The sequence below is a fragment of the Rhinatrema bivittatum genome, chromosome 1 (genome assembly GCF_901001135.1).
Source record: "Rhinatrema bivittatum chromosome 1, aRhiBiv1.1, whole genome shotgun sequence".
Taxonomy (NCBI): domain Eukaryota; kingdom Metazoa; phylum Chordata; class Amphibia; order Gymnophiona; family Rhinatrematidae; genus Rhinatrema; species Rhinatrema bivittatum.
In genome coordinates, this window is record NC_042615.1 from 186593182 (window position 1) to 186608386 (window position 15205).

The following is a 15205-nucleotide window of genomic DNA, read 5'->3' on the forward strand; positions in this document are numbered from 1 at the left end:
CTGCAGTTGGAAACTGTTGCTCCAGAGGTGGACCCTTGGGCCGAGGTGGAGAGAGGCAACGGAGTAGTCAGGCAATGCAGAGGACCAGGGCTGGAGAGAGGCAACGGAGTAGTCAGGCAATGCACAGGTCCGGGGCTGGAGAAAGGCAATGGAGTAGTCAGGCAATGCAGAGGTCAAACCAAGTCAGCAGTCCGAAGGAGAGACGAAGGAACAGGAACACAGGAACAAGGATACTCAGGATCAGGAACCAGGAACAGCAGAAGCAACGAGCACTCGACAAGCGAGGGGACCTGTTGCAAAGGAAATCTGAGGTAGCGGGGCCCGGCCTTATATACCAGAGCTCCGCTGACATCATCATCCGGGGCCTGCGGCTAAGTTCCTGCCGTGGGCCCTACTTAAGGTCTGGTTGTGCATGCGCTCGCACCTAGGGAGGGGCGCGGCGCTGGTCGGAACGGCGTCTCTCCGCGGGCCACGCAGAGAGGCCTGGCGTGGAGCGCCGGGAGCAGTAGCAGAGCCGGAGGCACCAGGGGCAGCCTGAGGACTGAGCCGGTGGCTCACAGCTGCCAGAGATGAGGGACCAGGCACTGGATTACTTTGAAAGAAGTGAGGGGGCCAAGCCGTGGGTCTGCTGTGGCTGGCGCGCGTAAAAGAAACAAGTCATGGCATCCTTGGATGATGTCACAGGCTTCAGCCCTTAAAAGGGCCTTTTGGATATCCAGACCTCACCTTAGCAACGGGTCACCTGTGGAGTTGCCTTTTCAAAAAAATATAATTCCATCACTCAAAATTATGTGTGGACATTGAATTTTTTCTGCACATTTTCCTGATCTATTTGATTGTTTTGCGTGCAGCAGTGCTCCCCTTTCATTTTTATGAACAATATATTACCAGTCTCTTCTGTGGTACTGGTCAACCAGACTGTTACCTCTGAACTTGCAGGTCTACCAGTATAGTATAGTGAATTCACTGATGTTTTCAGTAAGAAGCAGGTGGAGATCCTACTGCCTCATCGCTTCGATGATAGTGCCATAAATCTCCTCCCAGGCAAGGTTCCAAGTTGAGGCCTCATTTTTCTACTCTTCACTCCTGAAACAAAGGCAATGTCTAAATACATTAAAAATAATCAGAACCTGGGCTTTGTTTGTCTATCATCATGACCAGCAGGAGCTGGATTCTATTTTGTAGGGAAGAAGGACGGGACATTATTTCCCTGCATTGACTATTGTGGTCTCAACTCAATTGCAAAAAAAATAATTGATATCCACTGCCTATGATATCTGACCACTCCAGGAAGCATAAGTATTTAGGAAGTTGGACCTCCGAGGAGCATACAATTTAATTTGTTCAGAATCTGTGAAAGTGATGAGTGGAAGACTGCCTTTAACACCAACGATGGACATTATAAGTATCTAGTAATCCTGTTTGGGTTATGCAATGCCCCCACAGACTTCCAATTTATGATAAAAGATATTTTGAGACCTCCTGTACTCCCAAGTGGTGGTCTACTAGATGACATTCTGATCTTTTCAAAATCTTTTCAAAATCATTGTCTGAGCACAATACCATGTGAAATAGGTCCTGCAAAGCATCTTGAGCATCATCTTTAAGCTAAGCTAGAGAAGCTTATCTTCAAGCAAAAAGAACTTCCCTTTTTGGGCTACATCATGTAAATGTCAAGGTCTTCAGATAGAGCCTGAGAAATTAAAAACCATCTCAGAATGGCCAATTCTAGTAGGCCTCTAGGTGATTTAATGCTTCCTGGGTTTTACAAACTATTATAGACAATTTGTACCTGAGTATTCCACCTTGGTGGTCCCATTCACAGCTCTTACTAGAAAGGGTACCGATGCCAAGAATTGGACCTCTGATGCAATTTGGGCCTTTGAACAGCTAAAGAATGAGTTCACTATTGATACCTGCTTATATTACCCAGATCTATCTCATCCCTTCATTCTAGAATTAGATGCTTCTATATTCAGGGTAGGCAAGTCCTCCTACAACATAAACACTAAGGGTACTCATGTGACTTGCTCCTATTTTTCTAAGAAATTCTGTCCAGCAGGGTAGAATTATACAATTGGTGACTGTGAGCTGCTAGTTTGACTAGCAGCTCACTAGTCAAACTAGTCTTGGAAGAATGGCGACATCTGTCGGAAGGGGCAAAGCACCAAATAACCATTTATACGGGTCAGAAGAACCTTGAGAATTTAGTACAGGTACAAAGACTGAACCTCAGGCAAGCCTACTAGCCATTATTCTTCAATGTATTTAACTTTGAGTTGTGGTACCAACCAGCTGACAAGAACCGTGAGCAGATGCACTCTCCCAGTCATTCGATACGGAGGGAACCTGTTGCAGATGTGGACCCTTAAGCTGAGGGGGAGTTGGCGCTACCTGCAAGGAGGAGACCCACAGGTCCCCATTGTGGGCAGGCAGAGATGGCAGAAGCAGAGGCCCAGCTGTAGCTTCACCAATACCAGATCACTTTCCCCTTAGGTTGAGCCCTCAGGTGCCGATGCCAGTTGGTCTTAGGTGCGGATTTCTGAGGAGGTGAGGATCCATTAGGATGAAGTTGTAGCAGACCAGCACAGAAAAGGTAGCAGTGTCAGGACAAGCAGTGGTCAGGACAGGCAGCAGCCAGCAACTTCAGGTCAGATGCCAGCAGTGTTCAAATAGATTCGTGGTTCAGGCAGTGGTCTGGGCAGGTAGCATTCAGTCAGAAGTGGAAGCAGGTAGTGGTCAGGACAAATAAAAATCAAGTAGCATCGAGGTACAATCTGGGGTTAAGCTAGAGGTCCAATCCAAACAAGCCAGAAGTCCGGTTCGAGGTCAAGCCAGAATTCCAATCCAAAGAGAATAGGACCAAGGAGGAGAAAGGAGAACGAGGGACCACAGGGCAAGATGTGATGCTGAAAACAGATGAAGGAAAGACTAACCATGAAGACACAAACTCAAGAGATGACCAGACTGCCAACACTAGGACTAGGAACAGAACTCAGGAACAAAAACCAGGAATAAGGCACAACAGGAATGTAGGAACAGAGAAATGCTGAGGCAATGCTCACTTCCAGGGAAGTCAACCAATTGCCAAGGTCTTGAGCAACAGCAGAGGTAGCCATTTAAAGGCTCCAGTAAAGATGACATCAAGAAGGACCATGGGGCTTTTCCCCCCTACAGTCTCTTTAAATCTCTAGAAAGGGCACGCATGCCTAAGGTGGGCGCCCTGCATAGAGGCATAGCGGCGACATCTCAGCTGTGAATCCAGGCAGCATGCTAACTTGGGCAGTGATGCTTCTTCCATGACTGGCAGTCAGGTGCACCAGAGGAACCTCAGCACGTCGGCCTGGAGATGAAAGCAGTGGTCTGTGGGAATAGCCTACGGACCACCGAGCATAACAGGACTCTGGAACCCCTACAAGAGATTATTGACCCAGCCAAAATTGTGCTTACTACCACCTTCACAGTTTCTCCTGGCAAGATAGTGGTACCCTGATGCCTGTGTCAGACGTTTCTCGAGTGGCACATGACTTACAGCTATCAGGTTATCCTGGCATTACCCAGACATTGGAACTAATCTTGCCACACTATTGGTGACCAAAGATGAAGACTAACATTCAAAATTATATAGGGTCCTACCCTACATGCACCAAGCATAAAAGTGTTAGAGCATGACCATGGGGATTGTTATAACCACTGCTCATCCCCCAAAGAACCCTGGACCCATGTGGCCACAGAATTCATTTGTGACCTTCCCCTCTCTAGTGGCCAGGGTTGGCTCAAGGCAATCTGCCACCTGAAGCAAGGGATGAGATGGTGCCCCTTCCCCCCAGGGTCCCACCCCTCCCCCTCCTCACCTCCCCAGTGCCCCCACCCTCTCCCTCCCCCTGCCCTATAGGCTCCCACTCTCTGGCACCCACACACAAACACCCTCGCACATACTCTCCTCACCCCGCCCAAGCACTCTCTCACATGATCTCTCTCATACCCCCAGGCTTGCAATATCTCACATATACACATCCCTCTACACACACTCACTCTCACCAGGACTTGATCTTTGTCGCACGGAGAGCCAGGGACTTGATTTTCACCATGCAGCACTCCGGGAGATTTTCGCTGCATGTCACGCTGGGAGATTTTCACCGTATGGGATGCCGGGGTCTTGATCATCGCCACAAGCAGGGCTCTCCTCCATCATTGCCATTTTCTGCACAGAATTCTGTGCAGAAAATGGCAAATATGGAGGAAATCCTAGCTGCACAGGGAGGGGGAAATTCTGTGCCAGTTCTTTGTTTTGGTGGCTGGTGGCATGGTGAGGAAGCCGCTAGAGGAGTTTGGGGGGGGGGGCAGTTTTTGCCGCTTCCAAAGTTTGCCCCCTGAACCGGCCGCTTCACCCTGCCTCATTATAGAGCCACCCCTGCTAGTGGCAATACCACCATATGGGTGGTTATGGACAGATTCTCTAAGATGACGCATTTCATTCCCCTTCCTGGACTCCCATCTATACCTCTGTTAGCAAAAGTCTTTGTCCAAAACATCTTCTGCCTGTATGAGGTAATAGGTCACATCCTCTCAGAACAAGGAGTTCAGTTCACTGCCTGATATTGGAAAGGCCTGTGCCAAAAATTCAGATTCACGTTGGATTTCACCTCTGTGTACCACCATTAAAGCAATGGGCAAACTGAGCAGGTGAATCAAAGCCTTAAGGCCTTCTTGCGGGCTTATGTGAATTTATGTCAAGATAACTGGGCCTCTCTCCTTCTATGGGCTGAGTTTACCTAAACAACTATGTCAATACTTCCACATGATGTTCACCCTTTTATGTAGTCTTTAGGTGTCATCCTTCAGTACCCAAACTGCTTCCTATTTTAAACAATAGTCCAGCAGCTACCATGATTGGACAAGAGCTCCAAGAGTTGTGGACAAAGATTCATCTTCTACTGGAAAATGCAGCATAGCATTCTAAGAAATGAGACAACAGGAAGCACCGCCTGACATCTCACTTGACCCTGGAAGTTAAGTCTGGCTTAGTACAGTAACCTGAGGTTCAAGATGCCCTCTAAGAAATTAGCTCCATGCAATGGTTCATCGGTCCTTTTCCTATTGACTGCCACCATCCATAAGGGTCCAAGACATCTTCAACATCTCTCTGCTAAAACCTGTCATTCTCTCCTAGCTGGGTTGACTGTCCCTTCAGACCACTAAAATTGAGGCAGAGGAAAACAGTTTATTTGAGGTCCAGAAAATCATAGACTCTAGAAGAGTTTGTAACCAGTTGTAGTATATATATATTTATTTATTTATTTATATATTTAGACATTTTATATACTTTTTCCTTATTGCCTGGAAAAAGCACCTTATTGCCTGAAGAAAACTCTTGGGAGCTGAGCTCCAATCTACAAGTCCCCCCACCTTGTAGCAGAATCCACAGAAGATTTTCCAATAAACCCAAGCCCAGGAAGTTGGAAAAGGGCCTTTGGAGAGGGGGTACTCTTATGTTTTCTGGCTCACGGGACATCCCCATGAGCCAGCACACTCACTTCTGAACACCGCAACAGCAGGCCTCACTCACACTGCATGGACGCTACCATCTTTTCACCGGCCCTGTTCTCCTTAGGCGCAAGCATGTGCTGGCCACCCAAACTAAAGAGCCTGCGTTTAACATGCCATGGTGCCCTTGGATGATGTTATAGGCTTCAGCCCTTAAAAGGGCCTTTCAGACATCTAGACCTTATTTCACCAATGGATCTCCTGCATTCCCTGCAGTACTTGTTGCCAGCATTCCTGTTCCTTGTTGTTCTTCCAGTCTTGTCTCCTCCAGCCTTGCCTTGCCTTGTGTTCCAGCCTTGCCTCAACTTCCAGCCTTGCCTCATCCAGACTTACCTTGACTCATCTTCCCTCCTTGCCTCACCTTCCAACTTTGCCTTGTCTTCCAGTCTAGCCTCGTCTTGTCACTTGGTCCAGCCTGTCTTCCTTGTTCCCATCCTCAATGTCTCCTGTGTTTCTATGTCTTCCTTGAATTGATGCTCCAGATGTGACCTCTTGCCTGGACCTGACCACATTTGCTCGCCGCCTGGAACTGATCTCTAGACAGGACCCAACTACTCTTGCTCGATTCCTGCCCCAACCTTTGCTTTCCTCTGACTTCCATAAGCCTGCTATCTACCTTGTCTCTGATGTGTCTCTGGACTCTGGCCACCATCGCCACCGTAGGGACCCACCTAAATCTTACTGGCCACCAGAATTTAAGGACCTGAGCTGCAAAGGATCCAACTGCAAAGGTGAAGCTCCAGACTGTCCCATTAGACAGTGCATTCTTCAGCTGCCGGTGTGGGCCCTGGGGTCTCACCTTTCAGGCTACTTCAACTGTGCTGCAGCACTATAGGCTTACATACCCCATATCCGTTGCATACTGTACTTCTCAGCATGATCGTCAAACTTAGTGAGTCTTGTATTGAGAGCTTATGATGGGCCATGTATTTGGCCAGATCTGACTTGTTTGACACTTTAATTTTCAGTGATGAAATCCTTGTGGTATGCTGTTGCATGACATGTAACTGGGTTACTTCCCTACTGTATCAGGAATAAGCACTAAGGTGGGAAACCTTTTGGGGAAAGGGAAGTCTTTTCAAAAAGGATGGGCTCCACCTTAACCAGAGTGGAACCAGGTTGCTAGCACATACTTTTAAATTGGAGATAGAGCAGCTTTTAAAATAGAACAAAGGAGAAAGCCAACAATCACTCAGCAATGCATGGTTCAGAAGGAAGTATCTTCAAAGGATACTAATGAAGTAGGAGAGTTAGGTAAATCTCAATAGAGAGGTTCCAATAAAAGCAAAAGTAGTCCATGTGCCTGTAAGTAATCACCTGAGCTAAAGGATTTCAAATAATCCTTATCAAATGAAAAGCAGGTTGTTAATACAAACAAAAGACACACTTTGAAATGCCTCTGTCCCAATGCTAGAAGTCTAAGGAGAAAGATGGGAGAATTAGAGCGTATAGCAGTGAATGATGAAATAGACATAACTGGCATCTCAAAGACCTGGTGGAAAGAGGATAACAAATCGTATAGTGCTATCTTTTATGCTGGAGGTGGACCCTTGGCCTGGCACAGGACTGGCATGGGCATCAGGGAGGTCCCAGAGGGCACCTGCTGCCAGGAGGCGGAGCACACGAGGAGACAGAGGCAAGCTGCAGCTTCACCAATAACAGTCCAGGGGATCCACAGGTTGAGCCCATGGGTACCCGGATCGCCTGGGCTTAGATGGGCCTCAGAGGGTCTCCCGGACCCTGCCCCCTGGCCCACCCCTTCAAAGAGGTCCAGCACTTTTGCACGTACCGGGGTTTATGCATGTGGCCAGACCACTTTAAAAATTTGCCTGGTGCGCGCACGGTCCAGCCTCGCATGTAAACCCCAGGATTTACGCATGCAGGGCTTTTAAACTCTACCATATGGTGTTAGTTTAAGTTGTGATAGTTCCTGCTGTATTGCTTTCATATATGTTGATAGTGTCAATACTGTATTTTCAAATGATTTGGAGAAAGGGATATAGAACTGTATGTCAGCAGTATACAAGACGATAGTAATTCCTAAATCCGCTAGTAGTTTACATAGTGGGAACATATACATATTGAATAGTGTTGCTGAGAGGGCTAAACCAGAATGGAAAGTATCTGATGTGTGATTGCCCAATTTGTCTTGGATTGTTCTCTTAGATTGAAAGGAGGAGAACTATCTGTGAACATTACCATAAATCCCAATGTTGCTCAGCTGATGGCTCAAAAGGGTATGGATCACTGTGTTGAAGACAGCTGTTAAGTCGATTAGCACAAGAAAAAAAGATTCATCAATATCAAACCCTTGTAATACTGAGTCCGTTAAAAAGAGAAGTAATGTCTCAGTTGAATGATGTTTCCTAAATCTAAATTGATTTGGGAAAAGAATATCATGCTCTTCCAAATGGTTCACAGGTTGAGATAACACAGCTTTTTCCAGTACTTTTGACAGAAAAGACAATTGGATATGGACCTGTAGTTGTCCCAGTCATCGATTCTGCTGGTTTTGTTTTTCAGAATTGGCTTTATTACAGCTTGCCTTAACCCATGGTACAATTCAGTCTGAGAAAAAGAGATTAATTAAAATTGTGATTGTTGGAGTGATAACACTGAGTACTTGTTTCAAGGAACTGGTTGGGATTGGATTATGTGGGTGAATCACAGGATTAATTTTGGTTATGATTTGACTAATTTCAAGATTAGTTACTCTTTCAAACATGGACCATTTGATCAGGACATGTGCATCTTCAGGTGTTTTTCTCAGAGAAGTTATAGGTAATTGAGTTTTTAACCTATTGATTTTATCTAAAAAAGATGTGGCATATTCATTACAGGAGGCCTTTGAGAATGTTTAGTTTCTCAGAATGGATGAAGTACTTGGCGGGATCCCAAAAGATAAACAGATTCCATACTGTTTATCTCAGGGATAAGCAGTAGATTTCCAAGTATATTTTAACAATGGTTTATGGACTTTTCTCCAGAAATTTGTCCAAATCTTTTTAAAACTTAACTACAATAACTTTCACCACATCTTCTGGCAATGAATTTCAGAACTTAATTATGTGTTGAGTAACAAAATATTTTATCCTATTTGTTTAAATCTAAAATTTAGTAACTTGCATGCCCCTAGTCTTTGTACTTCTTGAAAGATTAAACAACTGATTTCTGTTTACTTATTACATTCCATTTATTATTTTATAGACCTCTATCATATCTCCCCTCAGCTATCTTTTCTTCAAGCTGAAGAGCCCTAACCTCTTTAGCCTTTCCTCACAGAGGAATTGTTCAATCCCTTTTATCATTTTGGTGGTCCTTCTCTGTACCTTTTGTAATTCTTGTTTACCAGGGAAGCAAACCAATTTGGCAGTGTAATAATAATGGGAGATTTCAATTACCACTAAAAAGACGTTATGCAACTCTAATTCATCTTACTCAATGTGCTGTATACAAGATTACTGTTATTATTTATAGGACCATCATAACACCTGTGGGCATACCAGCATATTTTAGCTCAAGGTTTTGCCACATCAGGTCGTATTTAATCATTGGTCCGAGTCCTTTATTGTTTCTTTTATATTCTATTTTTTTGTTTTTTGATTTTTGTAAAAATATATATCGGGGTGATACCTTCCTTTTGCGTGACTCAAACTTTCAAGAGACGTGATTATTTAAAGTCCAGTCCAACGCGCGTTTCGCATCGCTGCTTCGGGGACTGTAACAGATCACTTCACTTCTGTATTTTATCACTGACAGGTAAGTTCATCACTGCCCCGTTACTTTTTAGGCTTTCAAACCTTGCCACCGTTTCCTCTTGTTGGCGTCTGAGCGTCGGCGTCTGAGGCGATGTCGGCGTCAGAGGCGATGTCCTTTCGTGGATTACAAACTGGTTAAAAGACAGGAAACAGAGAGTAGGATTAAATGGTCAATTTTCTCAGTGGAAAAGGGTAAACAGTGGAGTACCTCAGGGATCTGTATTGGGACCGGTGCTTTTCAATATATTTATAAATGATCTGGAAAAGAATACGACGAGTGAGGTTATCAAATTTGCGGATGATACAAAATTATTCAGAGTAGTTAAATCACAGGCAGACTGTGATACATTACAGGAGGACCTTGCAAGACTGGAAGATTGGGCATCCAAATGGCAGATGAAATTTAATGTGGACAAGTGCAAGGTGTTGCACATAGGGAAAAATAACCCTTGCTGTAGTTACACGATGTTAGGTTCCATATTAGGAGCTACCACCCAGGAAAAAGATCTAGGCATCATAGTGGATAATACTTTAAAATCGTCGGCTCAGTGTGCTGCAGCAGTCAAAAAAAGCAAATAGAATGTTAGGAATTATTAGGAAGGGAATGGTTAATAGAACGGAAAATGTCATAATGCCTCTGTATTGCTCCATGGTGAGACCGCACCTTGAATACTGTGTACAATTCTGGTCGCCGCATCTCAAAAAAGATATAGTTGCGATGGAGAAGGTACAGAGAAGGGCAACCAAAATGATAAAGGGAATGGAACAGCTCCCCTATGAGAAAAGGCTGAAGAGGTTAGGGCTGTTCAGCTTGGAGAAGAGTCGGCTGAGGGAGGATATGATAGAGGTCTTTAAGATCATGAGAGGTCTTGAACGAGTAGATGCGACTCGGTTATTTACACTTTCGAATAATAGAAGGACTAGGGGGCATTCCATGAAGTTAGCAAGTAACACATTTAAGACTAATCAGAGAAAATTCTTTTTCACTCAACGCACAATAAAGTTCTGGAATTTGTTGCCAGAGAAAGTAGTTAGTGCAGTTAGTGTAGCTGGGTTCAAAAAAGGTTTGGATAAGTTCTTGGAGGAGAAGTCCATTAATGGCTATTAATCAATTATGCTTAGGGAATAGTCACTGCTATTAATTGCATCAGTAGCATGGGTTCTTCTTAGTGTTTGGGTAATTGCCAGGTTCTTGTGGCCTGGTTTTTGGCCTCTGTTGGAAATAGGATGCTGGGCTTGATGGACCCTTGGTCTGTCCCAGCATGGCAATTTCTTATGTTCTTATGTTCTTATGAGATACAGTGACAAGAATTACACTCAATACTCAAGATGTGGTTGCAACTTAGAGCGATACAGAGGCATTATGATATTCTCTGTTTTATTATCAATTCCTTTCTTAATAATATCTAGGATTCAATTTGCTTTCTTGGCTGCCGTCACACACTTAGCAGAGGATTTCAACATATTATCCAAGATAATACCTAAATATCTTTCCTGAGTACTATAATTTAGGTTGTTTCTCCCTAAGTGCATCACTTTGTATTTATCCACATTAAATATCATCTGTCATTTGCATGCCCTGTCTCCCAGTTTGCAAAGTCGTCTTGCAAATTTTCACAATCCTCTTGTGATTTAACAAATTTGAATAATTTTGTGTTACTTCTGCTTGTTTTTGTATAATTGTTTATGATTGTTTAAGTTGTAACTCACTCTGACTCAATTTGTAGAAGCAAGTAATAAGTCAATAAATCGAATCAACTCAAATCTATAAATTTGATGATCTCACTTTTTGTTCTCATTTCCAAGTCATTTAAAAATATGTTAAAAAACAGAGGTCCCAGAACAGAGCCTTGGGTTACTTCATTATTCACCTTTCTCCATTGAGAAAATTGATCATTTAACCCAGATCTCTGTTTTCTATCTTTTAACCAGTTCCCAATTCACAAGAGGATATTGCCTCCTATCCCATGACCTTTTAATTTCCTCAGTAATATCTCATGAGGGACATTATGAAATGCTTTCTGGAAAACCAGATACACTATATCAACTGGCTTGCCTTTATCCACATATTTATTTATGCCTTAAAAATGTAGCAGATTGGTGAGGCAAGACTTCCCTTGGCTAAATCCATATTGGCTTTGTCCCACTAAATAAGATGATCTATAAGTTCAGTAATTTAATTCTTTATGATAACTTTTACTGTTTTTCCTAGCTCTGATGTCAGACTTACTGGTCTGTTGTTTCCTGGACCACCCCTGGAACCCTTGTTAAAAATTATGTGGCTACCTTCCAGTCTTCAGGTAGCATAAATGATTCTAAATATAGTTTTCAAATTACTAATTGTATGTCTGCAGATTCATTTTTTAGTTCTTTCAGCACTCTGGGGTATATACTATCTGGTCCAGATGTTGCGCGCCCCACCCATGTCCGGCCCATGCACAGGCTTCCTCACCTTGCTAACTCCTCTGCAGGTCATGGGTCGGCCTTCCCAGCAGCAGCTGCGAGCTCCTCCAGGCCTCGGCGGCCCGCGTTGGCGGTCGCCGGGCCTTCCACTGCACACCAGGCCTCACGCCAGAGTTCGGCATCCTCAGTGGCATTGGCCACGCCTCTATGTGCGTGCACGCAGACCGCCCGGCCTCTTGTAGGGCTGGGGCGGGTCCTAGCTCCGCGGTGCACCCTGATTGAACGTACGATATAAGGAAGTTCCTGCCTGCACTTCCTTGCCTTGGCAATCGGGTCGGCACTGTAAGTGTACTAGTTTGCCTCCGCGTTCACAGTCTTGTTCCAGTCTTGTTCCAGCATCTTACTGTTCCAGCCTTGTTCCAGCGTCCCACTGTTCCAGCGTCCTATTGTTCCAGCCCTGTTCCAGCATCCTCCTGTTCCAGCGTCCTTCTGTTCCAGTGTCTGTCTGTCTCCCCAGGTAGTACCTCTGGACTGACTCTCTGGTACTGACCTCTGCCTGTTCCTTGTCCATTCTTCCTGCTGCCTGGATCTTGACCTCTGACTGTTCCTTGACCATTCTTCTCGCTGCCTGGATCTTGACCTCTGCCTGCCTTGTGACCTCATCTGATCTCTGGAACCCTGACCCTTGCTTCATTGACTACTTTTCAGACTGATCCTTGGAACTGACCCCGGCTGCCATTGACCACATCTCTGATTCTGGCTTTGTCCCTTGCCTTGTCATCGCCTATGCTGTTCTGGTCTTCCTTGGTTCTCCAGGCCTACAGTCTAGTGACCGACTGCGCTCCCTTGCTGTTCATGGGCACGCCTCTCTACTACCTCTCCGGGAGACCCTGCGAGGCCCACCTAAGTCTAAGCAGCCTGGGTCCCTATGGGCTTCACCCGGGGGGACCGCAGGCTTCCAGTGATGAAGCTCATCCTAGCCTCTGTCTCCTCCTGTGCTCTGCCCTCTGGGGGCAGGTGCTTCCTGGTCCCTACCAGGGAGCCGTTCCTCACTGCTCCAGGACAAGGGTCCACCTCCAAGCATAACACCAGCTGATTTAGCATTCTTTAATTTATCAGTTTGCTTTATTATATCTTTCAGGTTCACTGAGATTTATTTTAGTTTCTCTGAATCATCACTTTAAATACCATTTCTGGTGTGGTTATCTTCTCATATCTTTCTCACTAAAGACTGAAGCAAAGAATTCATTTAATCCCTCTGCTATGGCCATGTCTCCCCTAAGTACCCCTTTTACCTCTTGATCAGTTGGTCCAACTGACTGGCTTTTTTGCTTCAAATATACCTGAAATTTTTTATTACTAGTTTTTGCTTCCATGGCAAATTCTCTCTTTGCCTTTCTTATCAATCTAACTTGCCAGTGCTTATGCTTATCCTGTTTTCTTCATTTGGATCACGTTTCCATTTTTTGAAAAATGTTATTTTATCTATACTAGCCACTCTCACCTCATCTTTTAATCATACCAGTAGTTGTTTAGCCTTCTCTCCATCTTTTGTATTTGTGGAATACATGTGTTCTGGACTTCCAAGTTAGTATTTTGAAACAATGTCCATGCCCGCTGTAAACTTTTAACTTTGGCAGCTGCTGCTTTCAGTTTTTTCCTAACCATTTTCCTCATGTTATCATAGTTTCCTTTCGAATGTAAAATGCTATTTTAGTAGATTTCTTTATTGTCCTCCTTCTAGTTTTTAAGTCAAATGTTAGCATGTTATGATCACTATTACAATGTGGCCCCAATACTTTTTCTTCTCACACCAAATCCTGTTTTCCACTAAGGACTAAGTCTAAAATAGCTCCCCCTCTTGTTGGTCCTTGTACCAGCTGCCCCATGAAGCATTCATTTATTTCGTATAGAAACTTCACCTCCTTATCATGTACTGATGTGACATTTACTCAATTGAGTTTGTTCAGCTGTATGATTTTGGAGAGATATAAGCAGCTAATCACAAGTCTGTGTTTAAATTGGCAGAAAGAATCTTCTCAATTCACTCTCTTGAAAAATTCATACTGCTTGGCTTTTACTGAATCCTCTGATTAGTATCTCTTAATTTTTCAATAGTTTTTATTAGACAGTTCTCATAAACAAGTACTGCCTTCGCTTGTGCTGCTAAACAATTAGTTAACCTTTTTCCCAGATCAACTCAAATCTTGATTACCAAATCATTTATTGGAATAATGAACAGTAAAACCCACGTTGTAAATGAGAAGGATTCAAAGGTAATCGTACAGACTCCTGAGCTGTTACAGCTAATGAGTTTTCTCTGGAAACCCCAGTTCAGTCTGTGTGAGGCAAAATACATCTGTGATAGAAGCTGTAGAAAACTGCAGTAAAAAACAATGCCCTTCTCAGGAACTTGTTGCTAAAAGATCCTGAATGAGATGTTAGCTAGCCAACTGAAACATTCCTCCAAGCAATAAACCATCCCAGGCTGCTTTAGGTCAAGGGATCAATAGAAAGGGGAGTAGAACACAGAAAGAGAGAAAGGGCAGAACAGAAGCAGTACCAATTAGGAAGTTTGAAACATTGACACAGCATCTAACAATGACCAAGTGGGGTAAAGTAGTTATACCTTTCAGAAACTTTAAACCAAATATTACAAGAGAAACCAAGATGGCAGCATGCAAGGAAAACATATAAATACACTGTGAAGACAGAACACAGGTTTACTTGGGTTATAGTTCCTTCATGTGGGAGAATTTAAAGCTGGAGTCCTGTCATCTAAAACCTAAAGACTCTAATTTGTAGGTATGGATTTTGAGTTGTCGTTTTCAGGAGCAGCATGCCTTCATACTTGCTTCTGACTTTTGTTTGGTTTAGGAAATTAGTTTTTGTTTTCTTGGAAAGAGATCTGGGGTATGGACTAGAAAAAAGGTGCCTTTCTCTGATTTTAATAATTCCAGCTTTTGACCCTTTTGTTGTTTGGAGAAGAAGTTTATCTACCCTTTGTTTCTTCCTTTTCGGTTGATTTTCAAAACTGGTTTTATTTTTATCTTTCATGCAAGTTCATTTTAGATACAGGGATTCAGAGAAAGTAATCTTGAGAGAGTGTAGGAGTTTCTCATCTGAAAAGGCTCAATAACACTTTAGAGGTTAGTTTAGGAATGAATTTTTATTCATTATTATTTTTATTCATTATTCAATAGAATTTTTATTCATTCCAGGGAAGAAATGTAGATCTTTGAAGAAGAATTATGGTTGGGTATGGATCGATATGCTATCACCTGGATAATGAAGAAAAGAGATTAAACTGATGTGTAAGAAGTGTATTCTATTCATCTGGAGAAAAGTATGCAATATGAGACTTTATGGTGTATCATATTAAGTGAGTTACATCTGCTAGCATCCCAAAATTTGGGAGGGAGCTTCTAAACTACCTTTACAATGGACAAGGATCAGAAATGAAAGAACAGATGAATTAAGTGTTACAAAGTCACAGA